Source organism: Cnephaeus nilssonii (genome assembly GCF_951640355.1).
Source record: "Cnephaeus nilssonii genome assembly, chromosome: 9".
Classification (NCBI taxonomy): domain Eukaryota; kingdom Metazoa; phylum Chordata; class Mammalia; order Chiroptera; family Vespertilionidae; genus Cnephaeus; species Cnephaeus nilssonii.
In genome coordinates this window covers 62,862,171-62,878,113 of record NC_137080.1, presented here as the reverse complement: position 1 = coordinate 62,878,113, position 15,943 = coordinate 62,862,171, and positions in this window count along the sequence as shown.

Genomic DNA, 15,943 nt, shown 5'->3' with positions numbered 1-15,943 from the left:
AGTTTATGTCTTCCAACAAATGTCTGTGGGAACTATTTCCTCCCAGAAATATCAGATTATATTTTTCTAAGTTGATTCTTTCTGGCTACACTTTAAACCTCAAACGATTCCATGGTGCTATAATGCAACTAGAAAGAGATAAAATGATCAGAATCAGGAGTGAGTGATTATCTAAGGAGTAGAATCAACAGGTCAAAGGCTCACCCAGTTTTTTCAGCCTTAAATGAGAAGACAATGTTTTGTGTGTTTATAAAAATGTATCTAATGTATATCTATGTCTGCATCTAATTTACATCCAATTATTATACATTCACATGTGTGTGCATGTGCACACACATGCCAAAATTCTCTCTTAAAGCCAACTAAGGAAGTTCAACTATGGCTGAGTCTACATGACCACAAACATCTTAATAAAAAATGTTCAGCAGTGGTTAATCAATCAGCTTCTGTGCACACAAATTATTTTGTAGTAGATGCAATCAGGGAAACAAATATGAAATAATGTCACTGTCAAAAGTTCACCATGGAGGTCGGTCCTTGGGGAAAGACCTGAGTTAGACAAGAGTCTTTCTTGAAGAAAATAGTAAATGTGGGTTAGTGAAGAGGAGAGGTACGAAATAAAAGTAAAGAAACAGTAGAAGAAAGACACAAAGGCAAGATGGCTGTGATTTGTGGGGGGATGGTATAGGAACGTTGGTGAGACTGGAACTCAGAGATCAGAGAGGGAGGGTGAGACTGTGGGACATGACGCGTACTTGTGTGAACAGTTCTTATTTTATGGGAACTGCAGGACATTAATCATCCATGGCCACTGTGTAATAAAGCCAGTAGCTCTTCCCAGTCATTGTGACAACCAAAAATGTCCCACAAGTGTCCAAACATCCTTGATGGGTGACTTGTCATTCAGCCTTAAGAACTATTGGGCAAGATAATGAGAGCTTCTGAATGCCAGGATGCAATGCCAGAATGCCGTCAGATTTTCATATGGGAAACGGTTCTGTTTTTGTTTTTCTATTTCCTTTATGTAGACATACAGTAAAGCTATACTTTTCACTGTGGTGTTTACAACACATCCACATCCACTATTATCTGTGACTTAATTCAGTTTAGTTCATTCTGATTCCTATGGCATCACATTACACACTGCCTTACTCTTAGTTTATTGCTGTTTATAATTATCTTTATTTATGGCAGGTTTGGGTGAAACTTAGGGGCACCAGGCTGTTCATCACACATCTGGAACAATTTTTCAAAAATTTTGGATTTACTAAACCCCAAACAATCTGCCAAGCACCTCTTCTCACCCCCTTTCTCCAAACTTTAAAAACACACATATTTTAGAGAACATTGATTCCATGTGTTTTTAATTCATTTTAGTTCATATCATCAGATTTTTAAAAAGTGATTTGGCATCCAAGAAGTCCATTGAGGCTTTAAAATAAATAAACTTTAAAAAACTTAAAAAAAGTCACATAAATATATTGAAAAAGCAAAAGGATAAAGTTTTGATGGAGACTGATTGGGAATAAAATTTGGCAAAATTATTTTCCACACTAATTTATAGTGCTCTATCCAACTTCCAATCCACAGTCTGGAGAGAATGAACTAGGTTAGTTAATCTAAAAAAAAAAAAAAGACTGTATCAAATTCTCTACACCAAGACATATAGCATCATGGAGAAAATATTAAGAAACCAACTTGAATCAAATGGTCTATTAATTCTTATTATTGGGGATTTTTTTTATAAAACCATAGTTGGTAATAATGATGTAAGAAACTCTTAGGACTAACTGGAAAATATGAGAAGTAACAAGAATAATAGTAATTTTAAAATAAAAAAAGGAACTTAATCATGAGTTAGTTTATGAGATAACATTTTTTACTTCACACCAGAAAAGATGTTTCAACTAAAAATATCCTGTGATCTTCCATATCTTTCTTCAATATTTTCAAAGTCTCCAATGAGAATGTTCATGTATTACCCACAGAAAAATAAAAGTGAAGATGCATATCAAAAGTCTTAAAAATGCTAACAATTTTAACTCAGTAACTTTACTCTTAAGAATAAATTTAAACACACACACACACACACACACACACACACACACACACACACACACAGAAACACAATCTTGTATGTTTAAATAGGGGGCAAACATTTTAAAACCATTTAAGTGTCCAAAAGTAGAAAAGGATTAAACATATTATAAATCCATACAATGGAAAGTTGGACAATGTTCAAAATTATGTTGATTACATGTTTATGATAAATTAGAGAAATTGTTATGTAAATATATATCAACTTTTTAAATTGCATAGAAAAAATGTTATACAAAAAGTAACAGTGATTTTATTCTATCCATTACACAGCTTTGAGTCAGTATCAGTAGCAGAACTCAAGTATCCAATAGTTCCCAACTTTATTTTTGCATTTAAGTGCTCAAAAAGTGGAGACTACTATTCATATTAAAGCTGTCAAATTAATCGCATGTAAAGTTAATTTTCTTCTTTAATAAAAATGAAATTATTAGAGGTAAAAAAAATTTTCATTTGAGAATGAAAGTTATGTTGTTATGTAGTTCTAGAAAAAATATTTTTGAGAGGAAAAAAGTCTTCATAATTTAAATTACAATTTGAGTTAGGTTTAATCATTGTGAAGATCAGTTTCTCCATTCAAAAGTAAATTTTACTGTATATACTTAAAATTTATTTCAAAAGAATTTAAAAATTGAATTGTTTACTAAATCCATTTGCTTCATTGGTAATTTTTTAAAATATTGTTGAAAGTATTACATATGTCCCCTCTTTTCCCCATTGACACCTTCTAGCCTGCAGCCACCCCTAATTCCCCCTGCCCCACCCCAGGCCTTCACCATAGTACTGTCTGTGTCCATGGGTTATGCATATATGCATACAAGTTCTTTGGTTAATCTCTTTCCACCCTCCCACCCACCCCCGCCTTCCCTCTGATATTTGACAGTCTGTTCCATGTTTCTATGTCTCTGGATCTATTTTGTTCATCCGTTTATTTTGTTCATTAGATTCCACATATAAGTGAGATCATGTGATACTTGTCTTTCTCTGACTAGCTTATTTCACTTAGCGTATTATTAACATTTTTACTGTGTGTAACTGGGGTATTGAATTTGAGGACAAATTGTGTGTCCTAACCAGGCCAGATTGGTCTACCATTGCCAATTGGAGCAAGAAGTCCAGTTTATTCCCCTCCAAGGTCCCATTATTACTCTTTTTTACTTCTAAGTACCACTATTTTTCAGTGATCTGAGGAACAGAAGAAAGCTCTCCGACTCAATTCTAGCTCAGTACGCTGGTTCTCTTAGAGAATTCCTGCCTCCTGAGTAGAAGGTGCCTTAGTGGTCTGCATTGGAAACACAGAAGATGGGATAGAGTTCCCTGAGTTCTAAATGGTGTCCTGTGAGTTCTGAAAATGTAGACCTCCCCACTTTCTAAGGTACCTCTGATTTTAAAAGAGTTCTCCACAACTGACTGGTGCCTTCAGGGTCAAAGTGCCATCAGTTCCTGAGCCAGAGCATCTCTATGGCTAGAGGTTGCACCAGGGGAGCTGAATCAGAATGTTTGGTGCTCGTCATCTCACAGGTGAGCAATGCTGGAGAGCTGGCCCCTAAGGAAATGGGCCCGTGGGGAAGGCTGATAAGAGCAGCCATACTGTCTTCTGAGGGAAACATGGCCAATAGGAAGCAACAGGGTTGTCCTGAGGTCAAGGATTGGGCTAGCTCCCCCAGCTCTAGCCTTCTCAAAACTAATGGGAGTGCTGAACCCTATTTCAAGCTCAAGGACACTGTGCTTTGGAAGGCTAAACCTCCAGTATTTCAGCTCTGTCAGCATTTTTCACCACTCTTAGGTTGGATCATAAGAGATTGTCATTTTTGTAGGTCACAAATGGTTGGATATTGGCAATTTCATGAGGCTCAATCTAATAGTTCTTGGGCCACAGTGGCTCCCAGAAGGGTAGGTCAAAGCAGGTTCAGGCCATTGTGTTGTATGCTAGTCTGGGTCCCTCAAAAAAGCAGATGCCAAGAGAGAATTAAACATGAAGGGATTTTATTAGGGGGCAATGCCTGTAGGAAAGGAAATAGAAGAGTGCCGGGAGAGCCATCAGAATTTGGTGCTAGACAGATCCCAAGAAAAGCAGAGAGGGAAAGAAGGCCGGGTGCAAGTCTCCTAGATTGCTGTATGTTCTAAAAAAGGTTTAGCAATGCTTATGCAGAGTGCTTGAGTCAAAATCAGCCAAAAAAAGGAGTCCCCTGTTTCTCAGAAACAGGTCATTGGCAGATAGCAGTGAAGTTATGGCCTTGGCACAAATGCAGGGAGGCGTTTCAGAGTCTGGGTCTCTGAGATGTCAGTTGATTACACTCCTGGAGGAGGAGGTCCACCAGGCACATGTTCATGCTGCCACGTTTGAGACTCAGAAGTGCAGATGATACTGTGATTCAGCCCTGGCCTCACTTGCTCTACCCTAATTTCTTCACTGCCTACCCTAATTTCAATCCTATTCTAGGAATCTGCTCATCACTTGCTTCTCCAGGCCACCCAAATTTATCTTGACTTGTACTTTTTAAAAAATGTATCTTTATTGTTGAAAGTATTACAACAATACTTTTTGAGGTCCCCTTTTCCCCCTCACTGACCCCCTCCACCCTGCTCCTGCTTCCCCCGCCCCCACCCTGGACTTTTATAGAAAGGAAGTTGAGGGCGGGGAAGGAGACTGTGGTCCTTTCTATTCCAGGAAATCATTGGCTCTTTATGCAAATTTGCTCACTACTTCCCAGAGCTCTGCCTAACAGAGGAGAGATTGCTTTAATAAATAAAACAAAAGTCCCCTATGTCTTATTTCCAAGGGTAAGGTTCAGTGTGACAAAAATCTGCAAAACTAATAGAGGCCATATGCTTTGGATGACCTTTTGAATGCCTGCATAGAATAGCTAGCTGCTTGTTTCCTCCATAAAGGGCATAAATGACCCTGATAGGGCTCTCAGCAGCACAGCGAACAGCCTATTATACGAAACCACACAACAATAATAACATTAACACATAGCAAATATGCAAATAAAACCTTATATTAAAGGGTACCCTTTAGAGCTAGCATTTAATTTTCCTTTTTGAAATGTGAAATTTGAAAGTGAAATTTGTAAACACCATATAGATGTGCTAAAATGTAGGAAATTCAAGAATATTCTCATTAGGGCTAAGTTTTTAGTAGGAAAGTTAAAACAGAAATTAAATAATTATAGAGGTAAATCAAACAGAAGCTAATTTTGACTCTGGTTTAGATTTTTTTGCTAAAGACAAAAATTCTGTGTGAACTGGGAGAAAAGAGGTTAACCAAGTTATCTGTAATTTTTTTCTCCCTATTATAGACTAGATTTTTTTGGGGGGAGACTTATAACTATGATCTTAAAAAGCACATGTAAGTTACACTTATGTGCAAATAAAAAAAAGAGAAAAACCTTCAAAACGAATATTGAAAGGAAAGGTGAAAACAGAACTTGAATTTCTTTCTCCTGAAGAGGAGACTGAAACCATCCACATAAAGTATCCAGGAGTTCTGGCAAACATGCCCTTGCACGTTCCACACACGAGATGCAGGCTTACACAATTCTTCCATTCACTCATGGGCTCACGTCTGTTTGCCACCCATGCTCCCTGAAGACAGCTTATGGCGCTGGGTTGCATCAGCAAAGCGTGATAGATGATGGGGAACATCACCAGGATGGACTAGTCTGCCTTTGGCTTGGGGTAGAGTCAGATGTGCAGGGAAAAAAGAGCAGTAAATTTGGAAACTATGTTGGAAAAAACTAAAATTTATTTTTAATCTCTGAGTTCCAAAGAAGGAACTAAACCTGCAAATGTGATGATGAGATGGTCGGACTAATTTGTAAGGTCGTTTATCTGAACGCGGGAACGGGGAGGTCAGCTCTGAAGGTATGGGAGGTGCATTTTAACTTCCCAACTTGGGAGCTCGTAAGGAGACCTCAAATCTGATTCTAAGGTGAGAAAACACAGTGTTCTTTTATTATCTGCTTTGTGATCCCCCTAGATTTTGATGTGATGTTGGAAGAAAATGTCCTTAAACAGAAGGTTAAACAGAAATGAAAATGATTTAATGCACAGGTCATAAATTGTCACCCCAATAAATTTAACTTAAAACACACACACAAATTTTGGAGGCTTTTGTCAAATTCTTTTTATCTATGTCACCCATTAATAAAGCTGCATTTAGAGCTGAGAGCTGTGAAAAAAAAAAAAAAAAAGAGATTCTTGCAAAGATGATCTTGGATTTCTTTGATTCTTATGTTATCCTGATCCTGAATTTATGTTTTTGTTGGCTGGCTTTGTTGACTGCATTTTTTGTGGCAACATCTCTGCTTTTATTTTTTAAATCCTTACCCAAGGATATGTTTTCATTGATGAGAGAGAGAGAGAGAGAGAGAGAGAGAGAGAGAAGGGTGAGACATTGATCGGTTGCTTTCTGTATGTGCCCCAACCTGGGTATGCGCCCTGACTGGGAATCGAACCCATAACCGTTCCATGTACGAGCTGATACTCCAACGAACTGGGCCACACCAGCCAGGGCTCTATTTATTTTTAAGGAGTTTTCAGTAGAACATGCAAAGACCACATAATACTTCAATGATGCTACGCTGTTGTATAGGTGAAGAAGATCCTGAACTGGCAATTCAATTGATACATACAGGATGGAAGTAAAAAAGGGCATTTAGACAATTACAATAAGTTGATGATGATGTAGCATATGTAAAACCCCGAGCTGGGTATAATGGTGGATACAAAATTGCATCATTTATAGATCCTACCCTTACCGACTTGCTGTTCATACGCAAGATAACATGTGTATCCAAATGATTAGAAAGCATAAAATTAAAAGTTATTTCAAAAAATATTATGGATGGTTTTACCTCATTCATGCCTTATGAACCAAATGTTCATTTCATAATGAAAAGTCTTAAATACATAGTGTCTTTATTGTATCAAGATACAAAATTGCAAAGATAATTTGGATATAATATGATATATGGGACATTAAAGGGAAAAAGGGGAGCAATCTGTTACCCTGGTCTTCCAGAAATGTGACATCAAGTTCTCACACACAATTTACAAAACCCCAAAATCTGGCACTTTGGGCTCACATAAACGGACAGAAACATTCATATTCAATTTGAAATATCCAAGAAAACAGCAATTGTATATAGTTATAAGGAACTTTAGAGTGAAGTAGGAAGCAAAATAATAGTGTAAATGATTTCCCATTTTTTTAAAGCAATAAAATATTTTTAGAAAAGATGACATTTTGATTGACTCTCTAGTGATAACTCACTTATGAGTATAAAGTTATTTGAATCTTATAATAGTTTTTTATTTTTAAAAAATTCTGCTTCGCTATCACTATAACAGTGGGCTTTACCATTCTGTCTGTTGAATTGTTGGGTATTTGGACATATAATCATATCCATCTAGAAGTAGATTATACAGAATATGAATTATCCTGGTCTCTCATATCTCTATCCCACCTTTCTTTATATGATGCCGATTCCCCTTTTCTTATGTCAGCACTATTAGCATTTCTATCAGAGGATTAAAATAAATATTGGGTGGGGGGCGGGGGCAGGAATGGGCTATAAGGGGTCAACAGTAACAATTTTTAAAAAATCTTGGAAGACTGGAGAGCAATCTTGTTTTGGTCATGATCCTTCAAGTAGAGGGTTTAAAAATTTGAAATCTCTCCTTTTCAGAATTGATTCAAGAACCTGTTGTTCTAATGCTTTGACAGTGTCACCTGTACGAACTATCACATTGAGGTGTCACCATCTGAAATTCAGATTTATACCATATGATTTTTCACTTGATAAAAATATTTCCATGTTGTTTGAGGATAGGATTACAGACTTATTCTCTTGATAAATTTGGAAGAGATGGAGATGGATAATATAATTTTATTCTAGTAATTCATCAACAGAACATTTATTGAGTGCCATTTGCCTGGAACTGTGAATTTAAAAGCATGGGCCCTGTCTTGAGTAACTTTGACCTCAGTATTCCTAAACTTATGTATAAATGCACACAAATATGTAATTCTGTGCTGATGTTAACATGAGCACAGAATTACATATTTGTGTGCATTTATACATAAGTTTCTCTTTATTTGTTCCCCTGTGCATTTGGCCTCAGAACTGCATTTAGAGAGGAGACCTCCATTACATGGAGATTTGGGAAAAGGGACTTGTGTGAATATTTGCGAGGAAACCTTTTTTGAAGGCATTTAAAAATTATTCTCTCTAAACTTATTTTAAAAAGCCAGACTTAGAAATAACCTCTCAGCTAGACATTATGCATTTGTCATATATTGGCCCATTTTGTTAAGTGATTGAGGAGCTCAATTTGTGCTTTAGTGTGTTGAAAACCGATTCTGAACATTTAAACAATTAATAAATTTATTTTTATATCCTCAACACCCGGAAAGGTGCTTGTTCATTGAATGAGTGGAACTATGTGATCCTCTAATATTATAAACAGGACAAAGGATAACCAACTGATATTTTTTCTTACCCTTCAGGAGAAACATTTAACACGGCAATGAGAATCTATTGTTTTTAAAGATTCCAGACTCTTCAAAAATAGCCTCTTTTATTTTTACTTGAGCAATTTTTATGCTTTTGGCTTTATTAAAACACATATCTTATTAATTACTCTTTTGAAATATTTTTCAAGCTTAAGTGGAATGATATAATCAAATAAGTAAATTTTATTTTAGAAAATATATTTTATGGTCTAATTGTATTTTCTTGCATTTGTCTTGTGTAATTGTCTTCCGACATATATGTAGTCTGTGTAGTTTATCTAACAAAGACCAATTGAAAATCATTTTTACATATTTAAGTATCAATGTGTATAAGTAGTAAAATTAAGTAGTAAATTACATAGAAAATAATTGGAAAACATAACAAATTAATTTATATAAATAATTTACTGAAAAAAATAAAAATCAATATTAGGTGAACTTTCTAGTAATAAGTTCTATTGGATGGGGAAGTGATTTTCCTAGTGTGATGGTGAGAACACAGTTATTCTCAGACATTTGGACAGGAATTGATGAAGTACTAAAATACATGGCAGGAAAGAAAGGCTAGACTGAAGAACCCTTGGGTGAATAATCCATTATGCCTTTTCCATCTGCTTTATGCTGTTCACATATTGCATTTCTCTATGTAAAGTCATTTAGCCACTGGAGGTCTCTGTTTCTCTGTGCAAGTTTAGCAAGATGAGTATGTGTCATTATTTATAAAAAGAACCATTCCCTTAAAGAGCCAATGGTAGTGAGTAAGGGAGGCTAATGGGCTACATGTCTACTTTTAATAACTAGAAAATGTATGTAGCTTCTAGATTACAGTCACAGCTTTAGTTTACATAGGGCAAGATTTGTGGTCATTATTCAATTGTGAATGAGGTTAAATGGATGTCTACATTCAAGAATATTTAAGTAGCTTTGTCTTCAGAAAAGTGAAAAAGCACTGACTATATTTGGTGAATTGATGTTCCCTTTTCTCATTTACATGTGGAAAATTTATGTATTTGTTTTCAGAATAAGTAAAATAAACCTGGCATAAAAATCATTTTCCAAAAATTAGTACTTGAAGAAATTAAGAGAATATTTGCCTACAAGCTACTTTTAAATATATTTCCAGACTAATAAAAGTTCAAGTTGCAGCTATGTAAGCTTTGAAATAGTGAAAATGGTGCTATTAATGGGAGCATTGCCCTATAGCCACAGATATTAATGTTGAAGCTTCATTTAACGTAAAAATTATGTGCTGTTTTATGGTTTATACAGGTGAAGAACCCATCTGCTATGAAGGAATTTTTAGCAGGTAGAGGGTGAAAAGAAGATAACGGTAAAAGAAAATGTGACAGCATAAATAAGAAGCTATGGAGATTGAAGTGTGGAAGAGATCACGTCTACACCAAGAACATCAGAAAAAATTCTTTGTGTATCGGCATAGAGGTGGGTGGGATTTTGTTAGTCAACTATTTGGGTGGACAGGTCTGGGGAAGTATAGAGCAGATTTGGAGAATAGCGGGTGGTACTGGCTGATTGAAGTACAGAGTATCTGATTTGCAATTATGTGATGAGAGTTTTAAATAACAGCCAGAGAATTTTGAATTTAACTTAGAGGTGAAAAGGAAACCATGGAATTTAGAATTAGTATATGCCAGGCTTCGTGCTAGTTACTTTCTTCATAATAATACTTCTAAGTATTATTGTCATTTAATGGATGAAGATGCTGAAGCTTAGGGAAATGAAGTACTTTACCTAAGGTGACAGTTTTGTAGTTAAATTGATTATGGGAAGAAGACATAAACACACAGCATATTTCATCAAATCTCTGATGTCATCATTCTAAGACACAGCGTTATTTTAAGTGCCAGTAAGAGGAAAAAATGCTACTAAATTAAACTAGGACACCCTATTAATTGTAATGTACATCATGATTTTAGAGACATTAATGTATTTTTCTTTAAAACATGCATATTTGATTTGAGAAAATATTATTTTCAAGAAAACAGGAGGAAGAAGAAAAGCTGGTCATCCCAAGTGCAGCACAGCAAGACTAAGCCATGAGCAAAAAGCTCCCAGTTACACAATAATATGATACCTTCATAAAATATCTCTATATAGAAAGAGGTAATATGCAAATTGTTCGTTACGGCATCACAGTAATGACCGTTCAACAGGTGTGTGCGCATGGAGCACCTCTAGGTCTCCCCTCCCCCCTTCCCCTCCCCCTCCTGCTCTCATGTGTGGCAGCCGCGGCTTTCTCCAGCCTCCCGAAGCCGCGCAGCTCCCTCCCAGCTCCCTCCCAGCTCCCTCCCAGCTCCCTCCCAGCTCCCTCCCAGCTCCCCCGGGTGCCGGAGGCTCGCTCCCGCCTCCTGCAGAAGCAGTGTGGCTCCCTCCCGCCAGCTCCCCCAGAAGCAGCGGGCGGCCTACTGCATGTGATATCCTGTGCTGGGCCACTAGATTGTGTATATTTGTATAGTATCTTATAATTGTTAAAATATTTTCACATACATTATTTCATTTGAACCTCACAAAAACTCTATTTATATTAGAAAACAGGAAAAAGTAAGTTGTAGAATATTATGTCTAGATGTTCTAGATTTTTAAAAAATTGTGCAGTATATAAAACATTTTTATTAGTAAAATTATATTCTATTTTACAGATATATATGTTTTACATAATATTATGTTTATATATAAACTCTAAGTAGTAGCTTTTTAAAAAATGTTTTTATTGATTTTTAGAGAGAGAGGAAGGGAGAGGGAGAGACAAATATCAATCAGCTTGCCTCCTGCATGCCCCCTACTGGGGATAGAGCCCAAAACCCAGGCATGTGCCCTGACCAGGAATTGAACCAGTGACTTCTTGGTGCATGGGACTGTGCTCGACTGACTGAACCACCCGGCCAGGGCTAAGTAGTAACTTTGATCCTCCGGTGGGAGGTAGAAAGAGAGCAGTCTCACTTTATATAATTTCACATCATTTTAAATTTTTACAATAAACATGTATTATTTAAAATCCATTAACAATTTTTTCAAATGAGAGAAAAAACAATGAAGATTTGGAGATCCAGAGAGTTTTTCTGATTTTACTAAGGTCACACTGATAGTAGCTGAGAGAGTAGAGAAGCTTAAAGAACCAGTTTTACGAACTTCGCGCTCCTTACTATTCTGTGGACATTGGGGGAGATCAGTAAAAACCTATTCATTCAATAGAACACAGGAAAGGAGGCATGGAAAGCGATTTTATTGAAAATGTCCTTGAAAGGGAATTGATACTTAGGGAATTATGCTGGATGATCTGCTGGCTTCTTCAAGTGGCAATTTTAATGCAGCTGAAATAAATAAACATGGGTATAAAGGACAAATTGGGAGAAGAAAGTCATTATACAGGACTCCAACTAAGGAAATGAAGAAATTATCCTCTCTACATAACCCACCTTATAATTATGGATGTTAGTGTGTGTGGAAGCTAAAGAAGCAGGACCCCTTTGGGCAGTCTTAGCAAGGTGTCATGTTCAATAGGAACACCACTTAGATATCTTAAAAATCTTTGGAAAGCTATTTAAACACATACTAAGGTCTACTGAATTTCATTTATCACACAGAAAACTATCTTAACATACTTTGTCTACCCATCTTATAGTATCTCAAACATTACTGTTTGGCAGCTACTTCAGCCTCCCATAATACTTTCTCAAAACTCTCTAGTAGTCACTTTCCAAACTCAATCAACACTGGCTCTTCCTCTTCATCTCACCTCCTTCTATCATGTCTGATTTACTTTATCCCGCTAGTGTGGTTACTCGTTAGCACAACACACCAAAAGGCTAGGGAAGCATACCTAGCCAAACCTCTCTGGAAGGGAACCCTCCTTGGAAGGAAGGCTCTGTGAAAACGTACATAATCGGAATATAACTGGGGTCCCCTGTGGCCCAAGGTCTGTGTCATATCACTGTCAAAGGAACAGCAGCCCGACTCTAGAAGCCAAGACAAATAGTGTTGATCTTTACGTGTTTTGAAAGAGTAGAGTGCAGAGGTTTCATAGAGGACTTTGTGTAGAAAGTTTTCTAAAACATATTTCTACATCTTGTTTCCTCAAGAGTCCCATTTACGGCAAATGTTAGGAATCCCTAAGTAGGGGAATTCATTGGATCACCACGAGGGGGAGTGGAGGAGAATGTGAGAGGACTTGGTGATATGCCTGAAAAAGAGTTCATTCATAGGATCCTTTCATTCAATCAAGTGTTCACTAAGCCCCATCTAGGAACTGGGCACTGTGACAGGGACTGGGGACTCCATGGTGAATACATTTATAGTCTGTCAGGAAAGTACATATAGGACATCGAAATTGTGATGAATATTATAGTAATATCTTACATAGATTGACTGCTAACTTTATGCCAGGTATTGTGCTTAAAGCTGTACATTTAATCTCCATTTAATTGTCTAGTATTTTCAGAAAATGAAATGTGATAAATATTATGACCTCCATTCTACAAGTGAAGAAGCTACGTGTGTTAACACAATAACTTACCCAAGGTTATACATTTACTAACTGTTGGAGGCAGGATTTAAAACTAAGTTTACCTAACTCCTGACCTGAAGTTCTGAGCCAGTGTTAAAGCACTCTTGTTCTCTATGAGAGAGGGAGGAGATGGAGAACAAGAAACGGTGCCATCATGGACAGGAACTGAAAAGGTTATGCCCCCACCATTCGGAAGTTGGGTTGCTTGCCACACAGACCTCAGGGGATGAAGAGAACAGAATGTGCAGAGGAGGACCCTGAGGGGCTGGGTCCCACAGCGCTCAGTTGCACATCCAGCAGAGGCTACATAACTAAGAAGCAAGGTAAGGGGATTGGGCCTTAGTGAGGGGCGGCCTAGTCTGGGGAGAGACCCTGTGGCCACTATATGAGCAAGCATTTAAAAGATTGGGAAATGGTAAGGTTCTCAAGTTCTCTATCATATACAATAAAATTATATAAAGCATGTAATCAGTAGTATCGGCTTTGACCCCAAACAGGTCTGGGGTAGAGATGCAACTCACTCGCTGTGTGGCTTTGGGTAAGTACTCAACCTTTCTGTGCTACTGTTTACGTTTGTATAAGATGAGCCATTTCAGGTTTAACATGAGTTAAGTCAGGGTAGTTGTAAATACTATATTAAGTTCTTTATAAAAACTGCTTAGTCCAGTAGCAGGTGCACAGTATGCCTGCACTAGGTGATGGGCGTGATTATTGCAGGCCGTTCACAGATTCAGTGCTTTTAGGTTGTTTTCTGCAAACCGAATTTTTTTTCTAGGGCTTTGGTTTTGAGAATGCGAATAGATAGATCTTGTTGGCTACCTAATAAGCAAGGCATTTTTGGCAGACTAGATGGGGGCATTATTAATTTCTATTATTATTTTCATCAATACCTATCGCTTACATTTGTAGGGCACTTACCCATGTCAGACACTATGTGAGGGAGCTGACCTACACCACGGCATTGCATCCTCGCAGCAAATCTGTGGGGTGAGCACTATTGTCAATCCTATGTTAGAGACAAAGACACTGAGGTCCTCAGACCTAAGTCACTTGCCCAAGGCCACGTTCTGGTAAATGTTGGTGCCAGGTTTTGAGCCCAGTTCTGCCTCCCATGTTTGAAAAGAGGAATTTGGAAGAGGTGAGCTGGCCTCTTGGGTGGGCAGCTTCTCCCCGTACACACGTGCAGCCTCCTCGCTGACCCCCAGGGTTAGCAGCCTTTCCTTGATGCTTGTCTAACTCCCTGCAGAGGAGCAGGATCACCCGCACGCAGGGGCCAGGCCTGCTCCAGGAGAGCTGGCAGCTTTTAGTGTGTGTGAAGTAGTTCACGCTCAATGGCTCTGCTGAAGAAATCTTTTAAAATGCCCTAGGGCTCCTGAGGTGAAGTACTTGAAAGGGACGAATGCCTAGGGAGTGGTGAGGCTTGCGGCAATTCAAAGCTTTCTGTGAGAAAGCATCCAGCCACTCAGTCTCCATTTCTTCCTGGAAAGTTTTCTTTCTTTTTCCTTTTGGACACGCTGTCTGACTGGGATTATCACATTTTGATTTCCTTGGATGCCTCAGAGCTCGGTGGAAAATGGAAAGCTGGTGCGAATGCTGGTTCCTTCTCAGGGATTTGGAATCTTATTACTGTATTGTTTTAGCTTTTTGTGAGTTGCTTTTTAATGTCATGGTCGACATGGAGCTAAAGAACATATAGTGCTATCATTTTGCTCTCCTGGGCTTTGCTTCAGAGCTGCTATTGTTTATACTTTTTAAACACACTATATTTTAAAAAAATGCATTTGAGGTGGCTTCCAATATGAAAGAAACACAATACAGTACAATTATAAACAAGCATTCAAATTAGATCTGAAGTTAAGTAGATGCTGATAAATAAATGCAGTGGTTATCTGGGACAAGTAAGTTTTTACATCTGAGATTTAAATTTAACTTTGAGCTTCTTGGTAAACAAGGTAAGAGTGACAATGGATTTTATGGTCTTTGAACTGAAAAAAGGAAGTATTATAAAAGAGTTGCTTTTATAAAAGAGAATTCTTCTTGGACCAAAATTCTAGTAGAAGAAATGTGTAAATGTATATGTTATAGAAATTTATGAGGGGACAGATTCACATTTGCATATACTAGAGGCCCAGTGCATGAAAATTCATGCACTGGAGTGGGGGGGCGGTCCCTCAGACAGGCCTGCTCCCTCTCACAGTCCAGAAACCCTCAGGGGCAGGAGGCAACCCAGCGATCAGGGGAAGGCGACGCCCCCACCACACCTCTGCTGCTGCTGCTGCCAGCAGCGCAAGCCTTGGGCAGCCCTGATTACCTGAGCCTCGGGCAGCCCTGGATGGCTGGGCAGCTGCCATGCCATCCAAGGCTTGCCTGTGCCTCAGGCCAGCCCTGGGAGACTGGGTAGCCACCATCTGAGGCTTGCCTGCACCTCAGGCCGGCCCTGGGCAGCTGGGGGACTGAGGGGACTGAGGGACTCCAGAAGCAGGCAGCAGGCTGGGCCTTGCCACACACCTGCTGCCCCGGCGGGGCTGAGGGGACTGGGCGCCACCATCTTTGAGGGTGTGGCAGTAATTAGTATATTCCCTCCTTATTGGCTGTGGGTGCTGCCATCTTTGAGGGCAGGGCAGTCAATTAGCATATTCCCTCTTTATTAGATAGGATATACAATATACAAACATAAACATATGTGTATTAGTCCCTGTGTGCATATTCAAATAATGAGAACTTGACTCTACTTTTAACAATTATGTTCACATTGTAATAGTCAAACTAATGGCCACCCCGCATCTTACTCCCTGAAATTTGTT